At 47.3% G+C, this 12,042-nt stretch overlaps 1 protein-coding gene across 8 annotated transcripts in view; it reads right to left on the bottom strand.

The window, feature by feature from the left end:
• The window catches only part of LOC121571232 (collagen alpha-1(XXV) chain-like), a 516,412-nt gene that overhangs the window by 163,234 nt on the left and 341,136 nt on the right, over positions 1-12,042 (bottom strand). The gene's annotated exons all lie outside the window — the stretch shown is intronic.

Here is a 12,042-nt window from a genome sequence, read left to right as displayed (position 1 = left end):
GTGCTGTCATCATCAAAGTAGTGCTTAGTGCCAAGTCAGACCCCTGGAGTTGCACATATAGAGAGCTGCATGGTTGACCTTCTGAAGTGTTTTTTAAGGTGGGCATGTATATCTGGCGGTGTCCATTGGTATAATCTAGAATGATCTATTACTGGAAAGAGAAATCATGTATGTTGGAGTTGAATTTGTGTGATTGAAATATGGAAATCATACTCCAAAATGTTATCACAAGCGCATACAGGTGACTGCCAAAATAAAGGAAACACCAACATAAAGTGTATTTATAGGGCTTTGTGGCACCACGGGCCATCAGAACAGCTTCAATGCGCCCTGGCATAGATTCTACAAGTGTGTGGAGGAATGCATCACCATTCTTCCTTGAGAAATTCAATAATTTGGTGTTTTGTTGATGGTGGTTGAAAACTCAGCAATAGAATTTCCAATACGTGTTCAATTGGGTTGAGATCTGGTGACTGAGACACGCACACCCTTTAAACCCCCTATGCTCCTCTGAGACCTCTTCTTCTAGCCATGGTAGTCAACTGGGAATTTTTTATACATTACCCTAAGCATGATGGGATGTTAATTGCTTAATTAACTCAGGAACCACACCTGTGTGGAAGCACCTGCTTTCAATATACTTTGTATCCCTCATTTACTCAAGTGTTTCCTTTATTTTGTCTGTTACCTGTATATTTAGCACTTAATAGCCCATTGAAAATTATACCTCGGATTGAGAGATTTGCGCTGAACCATGGGTATGGGATTTAAAAACATTTAGCCACTTTTGTTTATCATTTCATGTTGCTGAGTTCCTTCCATTCATTCAGCATCATTGGACATTAGCCTGACCATGTCTTGGTTAGAAAAATGACAATTCTAGTCGTAATCAACTCCACATTGGGTTATAAAAAGCTACATTTTGCTTTCAATGGGGCACTGGCATCTTGCATAGAAAGGAAACCCCGCAGGTAAAAGACTGTTGGTGGCACTGAGGGGACAATGATAATTAATTGTCCCTGATTAATTAGATACTACTGTGCCTGGCCCTGGTCTGTCATCGGGGCCAGCAGTAAGGGCCCGACAGTGATGCATTCATCTTCAGTGTGTGCCGTCCAGGGGTCAGACTGAGCAGCTAGGCCACACCAACAAACCTTGACAGTCAGGATTTGATTGCTCTGCAAAGCAGCCAGTGTAGGGAGACCAGGCAATCCCTTAAAGGACAGACATCACAAGATGGCACAACACAAACAAAACATAGAGAACTCCAGACACAACACAATCAAAGTTATGAAAACATCCATAACAGCAGAGTAGTCAAGCTATCTGTTCCACATTTCACTGACTTCAACAAGCCATATTGTTTTGTCTCCTCAATATTTTTTTCATTTACGTTATAACAGACTTAAAATGTTCATTCATCTCTGTAAAACAGAGAAAACCAGTTTGAGTATTTTAAATACATTTCAATTAATTGTACTACATGCTAACAACATCAAATGTTGCTTTGATGATTGTCTTTATTGTTTGCCAAACACCTGTCAATGCAATTGCAACCCAAGAGGATTTGTCAATGGACTTATTCCCTGATTATAATTGTTTTGTTAGATTACAGGTCTTTTTTCAAACCATATCATACCTTTTTTTATTTTACCATACCTTTTTTTATTTACCATATCATAGAATTCAAATGTAACCAAGTAAGCTAGTGGCCAATACTCAAAAAGGCCTTTAGTTTTTGACATACCCCTGCCCGAGGTATAACAAAGCACAACCATGTTTTTCCATATCTCTAAGGTCTCCCATATATGAAATGGATGGTTGTATAATTTTTTTTACTGCAAAAGTGGTTAAATTGATAGATATTGTGACACACACCCTTAACTCAAACAAGTTTTCATTTTGTCATTATCGGGTATTGTGTGTAGATGGGTGAGAAACATCTATTTAAACCATTTTGAATTTAGGCTGTAACTGTAACACAATTTTTTTTTAATAAGTCAAGGCATATGAATACTTTCTGAAGGCACTGTACATGTAAACAGAAGTACTAGTGACCAGTATCAGGATATATAATAATGGTAATGGCAATCAATAATCAATGGACAGCAGCATAATGGAATAATACATCTAATCAATATGTAACGATTCCGGCAGTCTGAGTCGGTTCCGGTCTGTGTATTAGTTTTTCTGCTCGGGATCTCCAGTTTCCCGAGGGTTCTAGAACGCTCCCTGCCTGGTTGCCGGGCTACGTTGCTAGGCGGGAGCTCTCCTGATTTCCACACCTGCATTCCATCAGCAATCTGCACACCTGGCCCTGATCATCACCTTCATAAGCTCTGACCTGACATCCATTCCCTGCCGGATCGTTAGCCATGAACAGTATGTTTATCAGCGGATCAGTCCTAGAGCTTAGAGCATTAGTTTTGTTGTTTTGCACCTTGTTTGCTTGTCGTATGCTTACCTCCGTTTTGTTCTCCCTACAGTCACTCGTCCGGAACCTTCACCCAACCTCTGCCTGATGGTCGGCGGCTGCCGAGCCATCATTGGACCAACCCCTGCACCCTCTACAACTCATCCACGCCGCCCGCTCTGTTCCCTGGATTATTCAACATCACCCGTGGATCAGTTAAATAAACACTCACCTTTGACACCACTTACCTTGTCCTGGTCTGCTTCTGGGTTCTGGCTTAGTAAACCGTGACAGAACGATCCGGCCAGTATGAACCCAGCGGACCTGGACTCTGTTCGCCAGGCCATTTCCCATCAGGAGAAGATGTTGGGCCATCATAGCACGGAGCTACAGGAGATCGCGTTGGCAGTTCGGAACCTTTCTACCGGTCTGACGGAGGTCCAGAACCAGCGCAAGTTTCCGGTGGAGGATCCACTACCGGTTTCACCCATCTCGCCTGCCGCTTCTGGAGCTGTGTCCTTCCGTGAGCCCAAGGTTCCGACGCCGGATAAATATGAGGGGGAGCTGGGAAGATGCCGTTCTTTCCTTATGCAGTGTGGGTTAGTGTTCGATCTACAGCCCTACTCTTATGCCACAGACAAGGCTAGGATAGCCTTTGTGATTGAGTTGCTGCGTGGTCGAGCGCTGGAGTGGGCTTCAGCCGTTTGGGAACGACAGGACCCCTGCATGGCTTCATACCAGGGGTTCACGGCCGAGATGAGGAAGCTCTTCGACCATTCCGTCCGAGGGAGGGACGCAGCTAGGCGCCTGTTTTCGCTTCGCCAAGGAACTCGCAGCGTGGCCGACTTTGTGATCGAGTTCAAGACGTTGGCTGTGGAGAGTGGGTGGAATGAGGAGTCTCTGCAAGCGGCCTTTTACCAGGGTCTGTCGGAGCAGCTCAAGGATGAGTTGATCTCCTATCCGGAGCCTAGTGACCTGGACAGCTTGGTAGCCTTGTCTATTCGGGTGGATAATCGAGTCCGAGAGCGAAGGAGGGAGAAGCAATGGGTTCCGTCCAATCGATCAGCTTCTCAGGTTCCAGTCGGGTCGGTGATTGGACCAGAATACGTCGATCATCGTCCACCACACAGGATTAGTGGAGAGGTCCTGTCTCCCGATTCTGAACCAATGCAAGTAGGGCGGCACGGGTTAACCAAGGAGGAACGCCAACTCAGACGTAGGACTAACTGTTGCCTCTACTGTGGTGGTTCGGGACATTACCTCGCCACCTGTTCCCGGCGGTCGTCAAACTGCGCGGCTCGCTAAAGTTGGGAGGACTTTTAGCGAGCCAGTTTCGACCTCTCAATACCTCTGTCAGACCCGTTTCCCGGCTACCCTTATGAACAGGAATCAGAGCTTAGCGATTAACGCTTTATCGATTCAGGTGCCGATGGGACGTTTTCTTGATGCCGAGTTGGTGGAACAGCTGGGGCTTTCCAAGGAGCAATTGCCGGAAGCCATTGAAGCGACCACTCTGAACGGCAGTAGTCTGGCACGTATCACGATGAGGACTGAACCGGTTAAGATGCTGTTGTCGGGGAATCATTCTGAGATGATTTCATTCTTCATTCTGCCGTCTTCCCATGTTCCTCTGGTCCTTGGATACCCCTGGCTGAAGGAACACAATCCCACGTTCGATTGGGTGACGGGCAAGGTAACGAAGTTGGAGCCTTGATTGTCATGCTAACTGTCTCAAGACTGCCTGTCCCCATTCGGTTCCCAGTCAGGTGATTGAGGCTAAACCCCCAGATTTGTCCCTGGTTCCCGAGACATATCACGATTTGGGGGAAGTGTTCAGTAAGCAGAAGGCTCTGTCACTCCCTCCCCACCGACCATATGATTGTGCCATCAACCTGTTCCCTGGAGCTGTCTACCCCAAGGGAAGGTTATACAGTATCTCCCGACCTGAACGTGAGGCTTTGGAGACCTACATCAAGGAGTCCCTAGCTGCTGGTCTCGTTCGTCCCTCGTCATCACCCCTGGGGGCAGGATTCTTCTTTGTGGGTAAGAAGGATGGCTCTCTTCGACCGTGTATTGATTATCGGGGGTTGAATGACATCACGGTCAAGAACAAGTATCCCCTGCCCTTGATGAGCTCTGCCTTCGACTCCTTACAGGGTGCTACGGTGTTCACCAAACTAGACCTACGCAATGCGTATCACATGGTCCGGATCAGAGAGGGGGACGAGTGGTTGACGGGTTTCAATACACCGATGGGTCACTTGAGTATCAGGTGATGCCGTTTGGACTGACCAATGCTCCAGCGGTATTCCAGAGTATGGTGAACGACGTCCTGAGAGATATGATCGGTCTCTTTGTGTTTGTTTACCTGGATGACATTCTGATCTTCTCGAAGGAACCTTCCGACCACGTCCAGCATGTCCGGCAGGTTCTGCAGCGATTGTTGGAGAATCGCCTGTTCGTGAAGGCTGAGAAGTGCGAGTTTCACGCCCACACGACATCCTTTCTCGGGTACATCATCTCCAGGGGAGAGATTAGGATGGACCAGGAGAAGGTTAGAGCGGTTCTGGAATGGGCCCAGCCCGGTACGAATTGCAGCTCCAGAGATTTTTGGGGTTTGCGAATTTCTACCGCAGATTCATCCGGGATTACAGCCGTGTGGCCGCTCCGTTAACTGCCTTGACTTCCAGTATCAGGACCTTCAAGTGGAATCCGGAGGCGGATCGAGCGTTTCTGGATTTGAAGAGGCGATTCACCAACGCACCGATTCTCTCTCAACCGGACACGGCCCGTCAGTTCGTCGTTGAAGTGGACGCGTCTGATGTGGGAGTTGGCGCCATCCTGTCGCAGCGATGCTCCACGGACAGTAAACTCCATCCCTGCGCCTACTACTCTCGTCGCCTTTCGCCTGCGGAGAGGAATTACGATGTGGGTAACCGGGAGCTTCTCGCGGTGAAACTTGCCTTGGAGGAGTGGCGCCACTGGTTGGAGGGGGCGGAGCAACCGTTTATTGTCTGGACTGACCACAAGAATCTTGCTTACGTGCAATCGGCTAGACGTCTCAACTCCCGTCAGGCCAGGTGGGCGTTGTTTTTCGGACGATTCAATTTTTCCCTGACGTTCCGACCTGGATCTAAGAACGGCAAGGCGGACGCCTTGTCCCGGATGTTCTCCAAGACGGAAGAGAGTGGGTCCAAGACCGAGACAATTCTCCCCCGGAACTGCGTCGTGGGAGCAGTCAGGTGGAAGATTGAGGAGGAGGTGATGGCGGCCCTTCGGACGCAGCCCGGTCCCGGTAACGGTCCACCCGGTCGGTTGTTTGTGCCTGAGTCGGTCCGTCCTGCTGTCCTCAAATGGTCCCACGCCAGCAAGATGGCTTGTCACCCTGGCGTGGCTCGGACGATGGCGTTTCTTCGCAGACGTTTTTGGTGGCCTGCCATGGCCGAGGATACTCGGGGTTTTGTTGCTGCCTGTCCAGTGTGTGCGCAGAATAAGAGTACCAATCGGCCCAGCTCTGGACTACTTCACCCCCCTTCCTATTCCCCGGCGACCATGGTCGCATCTGGCCCTGGACTTTGTCACTGGGTTGCCCTCTTCTGAGGGGAACACGGTCGTTCTGACTATCGTGGACAGATTCAGCAAGTTCGCCCACTTTGTGCCAATTGCCAAGCTTCCCTCTGCCTCGGAGACGTCCGAGATCCTGGTTAGGGAGGTTTTCAGGGTCCACGGTTTGCCCAGTGATATCGTTTCCGACCGTGGCCCTCAGTTTACCTCTGCTGTCTGGAAGTCCTTCTGTTTGGCCATTGGAGCTACAGTCAGTCTCACATCTGGTTTTCACCCCCAATCTAATGGTCAGGCGGAGAGAGCCAACCAGAAGATGGAATCCACGCTACGCTGCCTTGTCTCTTCCAACCCCACCTCCTGGGTCTCTCAGTTGCCTTGGGTTGAGTATGCCCACAATACTCTCCCTACATCTGCCACTGGGATGTCTCCCTTCCAGTGCCTGTATGGCTACCAACCTCCCTTGTTCCCTTCTCAGGAGAAGGAGCTCTCAGTGCCCTCTGTTCAGGCCCATATTCGTCGTTGCCACCGGACCTGGCATCGGGCCAGAAAGGCACTCCTTAGAGTTTCGGACCGGTATCAGCTCCAGGCGAATCGTCGCCGGATCCCCGCTCCCACCTATACCATCGGAGATAGGGGTCTGGTTGGCCACACGGGATCTTCCTTTACGGACTGAGTCTAGGAAGTTGTTACCGAAGTTCATTGGTCCGTTTGTGGTGGAGAAGGTGATCAATCCGGTGGCAGTTCGACTCAAACTACCGAGGGACGCTCAGAGTCCATCCCACCTTTCATGTCTCCTGCCTCAAGCCTGTTTTCCTCAGTCCTCTGTTGCCTCCTCCGCCTCCTCCTCCTCCTCCTCGGATGATCGGAGGTGGTCCTGCCTACACGGTGCGACGCATCATGGATTCCAGACGGCGGGGCCGGGGTTTCCAGTATCTCGTGGACTGGGAGGGGTATGGTCCTGAAGAGAGGAGTTGGATTCCGCGGCGACAGATCCTAGATGCTGACCTCATTCGTGACTTCTACCGCCTCCACCCTGGCGCTCCGGGGAGTCCGCCCGGTGGCGTTCGTCGGAGGGGGGGTACTGTAACGATTCCGGCAGTCTGAGTCGGTTCCGGTCTGTGTATTAGTTTTTCTGCTCGGGATCTCCAGTTTCCCGAGGGTTCTAGAACGCTCCCTGCCTGGTTGCCGGGCTACGTTGCTAGGCGGGAGCTCTCCTGATTTCCACACCTGCATTCCATCAGCAATCTGCACACCTGGCCCTGATCATCACCTTCATAAGCTCTGACCTGACATCCATTCCCTGCCGGATCGTTAGCCATGAACAGTATGTTTATCAGCGGATCAGTCCTAGAGCTTAGAGCATTAGTTTTGTTGTTTTGCACCTTGTTTGCTTGTCGTATGCTTACCTCCGTTTTGTTCTCCCTACAGTCACTCGTCCGGAACCTTCACCCAACCTCTGCCTGATGGTCGGCGGCTGCCGAGCCATCATTGGACCAACCCCTGCACCCTCTACAACTCATCCACGCCGCCCGCTCTGTTCCCTGGATTATTCAACATCACCCGTGGATCAGTTAAATAAACACTCACCTTTGACACCACTTACCTTGTCCTGGTCTGCTTCTGGGTTCTGGCTTAGTAAACCGTGACACAATAATCATATTAGCAGCAGCGTAGGTTGTGTCTGAGTGGGTAGAGACCTGTGGATGGGCATAGAGTCAGTGTGGATAGTCTGTGGGAGAGGGAGAGCAGTAGTAGTTAGCCATTTCACAGTCATATGGCCAGGGGATAGAAGCTGTTTAGGAGTCTTGATGCACCATTACCGCCTGCCAGACAGGAGCATGGAGAACAGTCCATGTCTAAAATCTGGAGTCTTTGGCAAATTTTCTGGCCTTTCTCAGACACCGCCTGGCATGTACGTCCTGGATGACTGGGAGCTTGTCCTCAGTAATCCACTGGGCTCTGTAGGGCCTTCCGGTTGCGGGCGGTGCAATTGCCATACCAGACGGTGATACAACCAGTCAGGATACTCTCAATGGGCAAAGGTTCTTCTGTGGATTTTATATATACAGCCCCTAGTATTGCAATTATGTTAGCCCCCCCTAGATTTGACTCCAAATCCAATAAGGCATCCAAAATCCAATATGGCTGCCACAATGGTGGTTTATTCACCCGTATATGTTAACATTTTAAATTAGATATTGTTTTTAGATTTGTATACTGCAATTATGACCGGTCCTCAAGACAATTTTTGTGTACTTCAACTATGTTAGGAATCCAATATGCCCACCATATACACACTCAAACACCTTTGTCTGGATATGTAAAAAGGCAACACCAAGCATTCCAAGTCACAAGCCTCTTTGAGGATCAAAGAGAATCCAACCCTGGACTCTGACACCCTCTCCCTAGCTCTCCAACTTGCCCCCACTGTACTATAACTTGCACCTCCAAGATTGGGTTCTTAAGTCACCTCCTTATCATTTAGAAGTGAGCTTTGATTCATTGCTAGTCCAATACGTCTGCCTGAATCCAAAATGACCTTCCACTGGCTGACAGTATTTGGGATGCACAGTGCGATCTTCCTGTTTGGGTTGAGCTGACACATTGCTTCTTCCAGATAATCATGTCCACCATCCTGGCTGTCTGCCCTGGAGTTTCCTTATATGTTGACTTGATGACATTATGGTGTATGGGGAGGATGAAACCACACATGACAAGCGCATAAAGCAGGTGTTCACTACAATCAACCAACAAAACCTGACACTCATTGACAAGAAATGCCATAGAGATAGGAATTCATAGGAATTGTACCTGTTCAATGTCAATGCCATCCTGAATCTCCCAGAACTGTCCTCGATAGGCCCACTCCACCATCAGTCCTCCCCTCAGGCAGTTATTAGAGACAGAGACACCATGGAACTGGACTGCTACATGTCAGGAGGCTATTCAACAGCCAAAATGTAATCTGGAAATTGCTGGTGTGCATTGCCATCATACCTATTTTGCTGCCAACCATGGCTGGCCAGCCCATGTGACACCTAAACTGGACTCGAATGTGAAGAATGAGAGTGGGGTGACTCATGCATTGGTCTGGGAAACTGTGCAGTAATCTCAACATCCCTATAAGGACATATGCAAACAAGAGGAACCTTGGGATGGTAAAACCTCCTGTATGTGATCGTTTACAGTGACTGGGGATTGACTGTGAGATAGTGGTCTTTGTGCACCATGCTTAATCAGTTCCACCTCCTCTGCAACCCTTTAACTGTCCATCATTGCCCAGGGATCATCTTCAAATGTATATGAGTCTAGAGCTGTGCTATGTCCCTCACAACCAATGCTTCTTAGTCATAGTCTATGACCTAGCTACACTAACTAACCTCTCTAAGTAACCTGAGGTCACCCTCACAGGTTCTGTCACTCTCCACTGTAACTTGGTTACGCTACTGTGTGCTTGTGTCGTTTAAGCCTTGTTATTATATTTTGTGGAATTGCCCATTGTTGATATGCTGTAAGTGTGTGAATGATATTAAAACATGAACACACACTGAAAAACTAGATGCTTGGGCAATTCAAACACAACAGAGGCATGGCAGTGCCACACCCTAGATATACCAAGAGCCTTATGAAACCCTTTAAAATACAGAATAACACAAAATGAACCAGGGCTACTTACAATATATGCAGGCGAAGGTGTTAGAGTGAAATCATGTTGGCCATATTGGATTCAGAATCAAATTGATTTACACTAACAGTCTTTATAGGCATGAGTGTTGTACACAATTCTGAAAAAAATGCCTCATTAAATGTATTTATTTTACCCTTATTTTACCAGGTAAGTTGACTGACAACACATTATCATTTACATCAACGACCTGGGGAATAGTTACAGGGGAGAGGTGGGGGGATGAATGAGCTAATTGGAAGCTGGGGATGATTAGGTAGCCATGAGGGCCAGATGGGGAATTTAGCCAGGCCACCGGGGTTAACACCCCTACTCTTACGATAAGTGGCATGGGATCTTTAGTGACCACAGAGACTCAGGTCATCCATTTAACATCCCATCCAAAAGATGGCACCCTACACAGAGCAATGTTCCCAATCACTGCCCTGGGGCATTGGGATATTTTTTTAGACCAGAGGAAAGAGTGCCTCCTACTGGCCCTCCAACACCACTTCCAGCAGCATCTGGTCTCCTGAACAGGGACCAACCAGGACCAACCCTGCTTAGCTTCAGAGGTAAGCCAGCAGTTGGATGCAGGGTGGTATGCTGCATAATTGATATTTACATGTGATTTAACCTCAAGTGTTATGTCAGCCATATTGGATTTTTGATGCCATATTGGATTTTAGGCTAAATATAAAGATAATATGTGATAATCGTTTAAGGAACCTTGGACCCCCAAAAATGTTATTTCGATGTTGGAGCCCACTTGTTTTCCTTTGAGCCGATTACAATAGCCACAACATTAAAAAAACATGTAACTATACTCAGGCAGGACAACATTAAGATATCCTAATGCTGTTTGTTTATGTATGTATGTAACTACTTGTATTCCAAATTTGAGCAATATCAGAGGTTGCAATATTACATGAGCTTATGTGGCCCACCCTCCCTCCAGCCAAGCATTATTCTGCACTGTTTGAGTTAAGGGGGTGTGTCACAATATCTATCAATTTAACCACTTTTGCAGTAAAATATTTTTACACAACCATCCATTTCATATATGGGAGACCTTAGACATATGGAAAAACATGGTTGTGCTTTGTTATACAGTACCTCGGGTAGGGGTAGTTCAACATTATGGGGGACTCGCCACAAGCCTATATACAATCTCTTGATTCCAAATGTACGCAAAGGGTTCAATGTGGCTTGTCTCTCTTTCTCCAGTTGGATCAGTAACATACATAGACATAGGTTAAGATTTCCAGCAAAGCAAAAAATAACATTGTTCAGAGGGGGAAAAATATTTTCTGTGGAAATTCATAACAGCTGTGATACACTCTTGAAAAGTGAACAATGAATATATGACCTGCTTCACTTGTGAAGAGAATACACTCATTTATACAGCTGAGCACTGGCTTCAGTGTCCAGGGACAGCATAGATATGTTCCCAAAGAGGGATTTTGAGTTTTGTTTGATTAAGCAAAGTCCAGTGATTTCATATGATTGAGAACCATGGTATAGTGATCATACTTCGGTTACTTGGACATTATAAATACCATTTAAGACATTTTGCAGACAGTGGGATTCTTGTTTCCATGTAGTGTACCCTTGCCTGCCAAATGCAAAAAGAACACATTGGCTTTAAAGCAGTAAGGAGTGATAATCATGTTTTATATTTTGTTAGGATTTTGGTTTAAAGATTTATTGAAACCTGGAATTGCAGGGGTGGTTGGTAGGATGATGTTCTGTTGATTGAAGTATTCTAATTATCCTACTGGTTAATACAACATGCTTGTTGACAAAAGTCAGATGTAGATCCTATTGAGTATATCACTGACTGTGTTTTCAACCAACCATTGTGTGAGCATAAAATACAATCGGCATCTTTAAATGTTGGCCATACCACTGCCTTTCCAGAGAGTGAAATATAATTCAAAATGCATGGCTCATTGAGGAGATGAAAGCTAAGACAGCCTCACTGACTGTGTCCCAAATGACACCCTATTACCTACATAATGTACTACTTTTCACCTAAGCCCTATGGATGCTGTTCAATAGTAGTGCACTATATAGGGAATAAGGTGCCATTTGGAATGCGGCCAATGTCTTCTATTTCGGTGTATGAGTGTGCAACAGGGATTGACATGCAAATATTTCCCATCAAGTTCTTTGCAACCACAAACATCTTGAAGACAGAAATGGAACCGGGCACACGAGTGCCAGATTAGTAAGGGGATGACTACCAAAGAGTCTGGGCAACATCTCTTGTGGTGCTCAGTGCCTGGATGTAAACTGGCAATGTGCTAGCTCTCTGGGCTAGAGTATGTTAGATTTGTGATCGGTTCGATACATTTGCTAGGAGACAGTGGGACTTAGGCATTGATCCACCACCTTTCAC

The sequence above is a fragment of the Coregonus clupeaformis genome, chromosome 8 (assembly GCF_020615455.1).
Source record: "Coregonus clupeaformis isolate EN_2021a chromosome 8, ASM2061545v1, whole genome shotgun sequence".
In the NCBI taxonomy this organism is placed as follows: Eukaryota; Metazoa; Chordata; class Actinopteri; order Salmoniformes; family Salmonidae; genus Coregonus; species Coregonus clupeaformis.
This window is presented reverse-complemented; position numbering and strand designations above follow the sequence as displayed.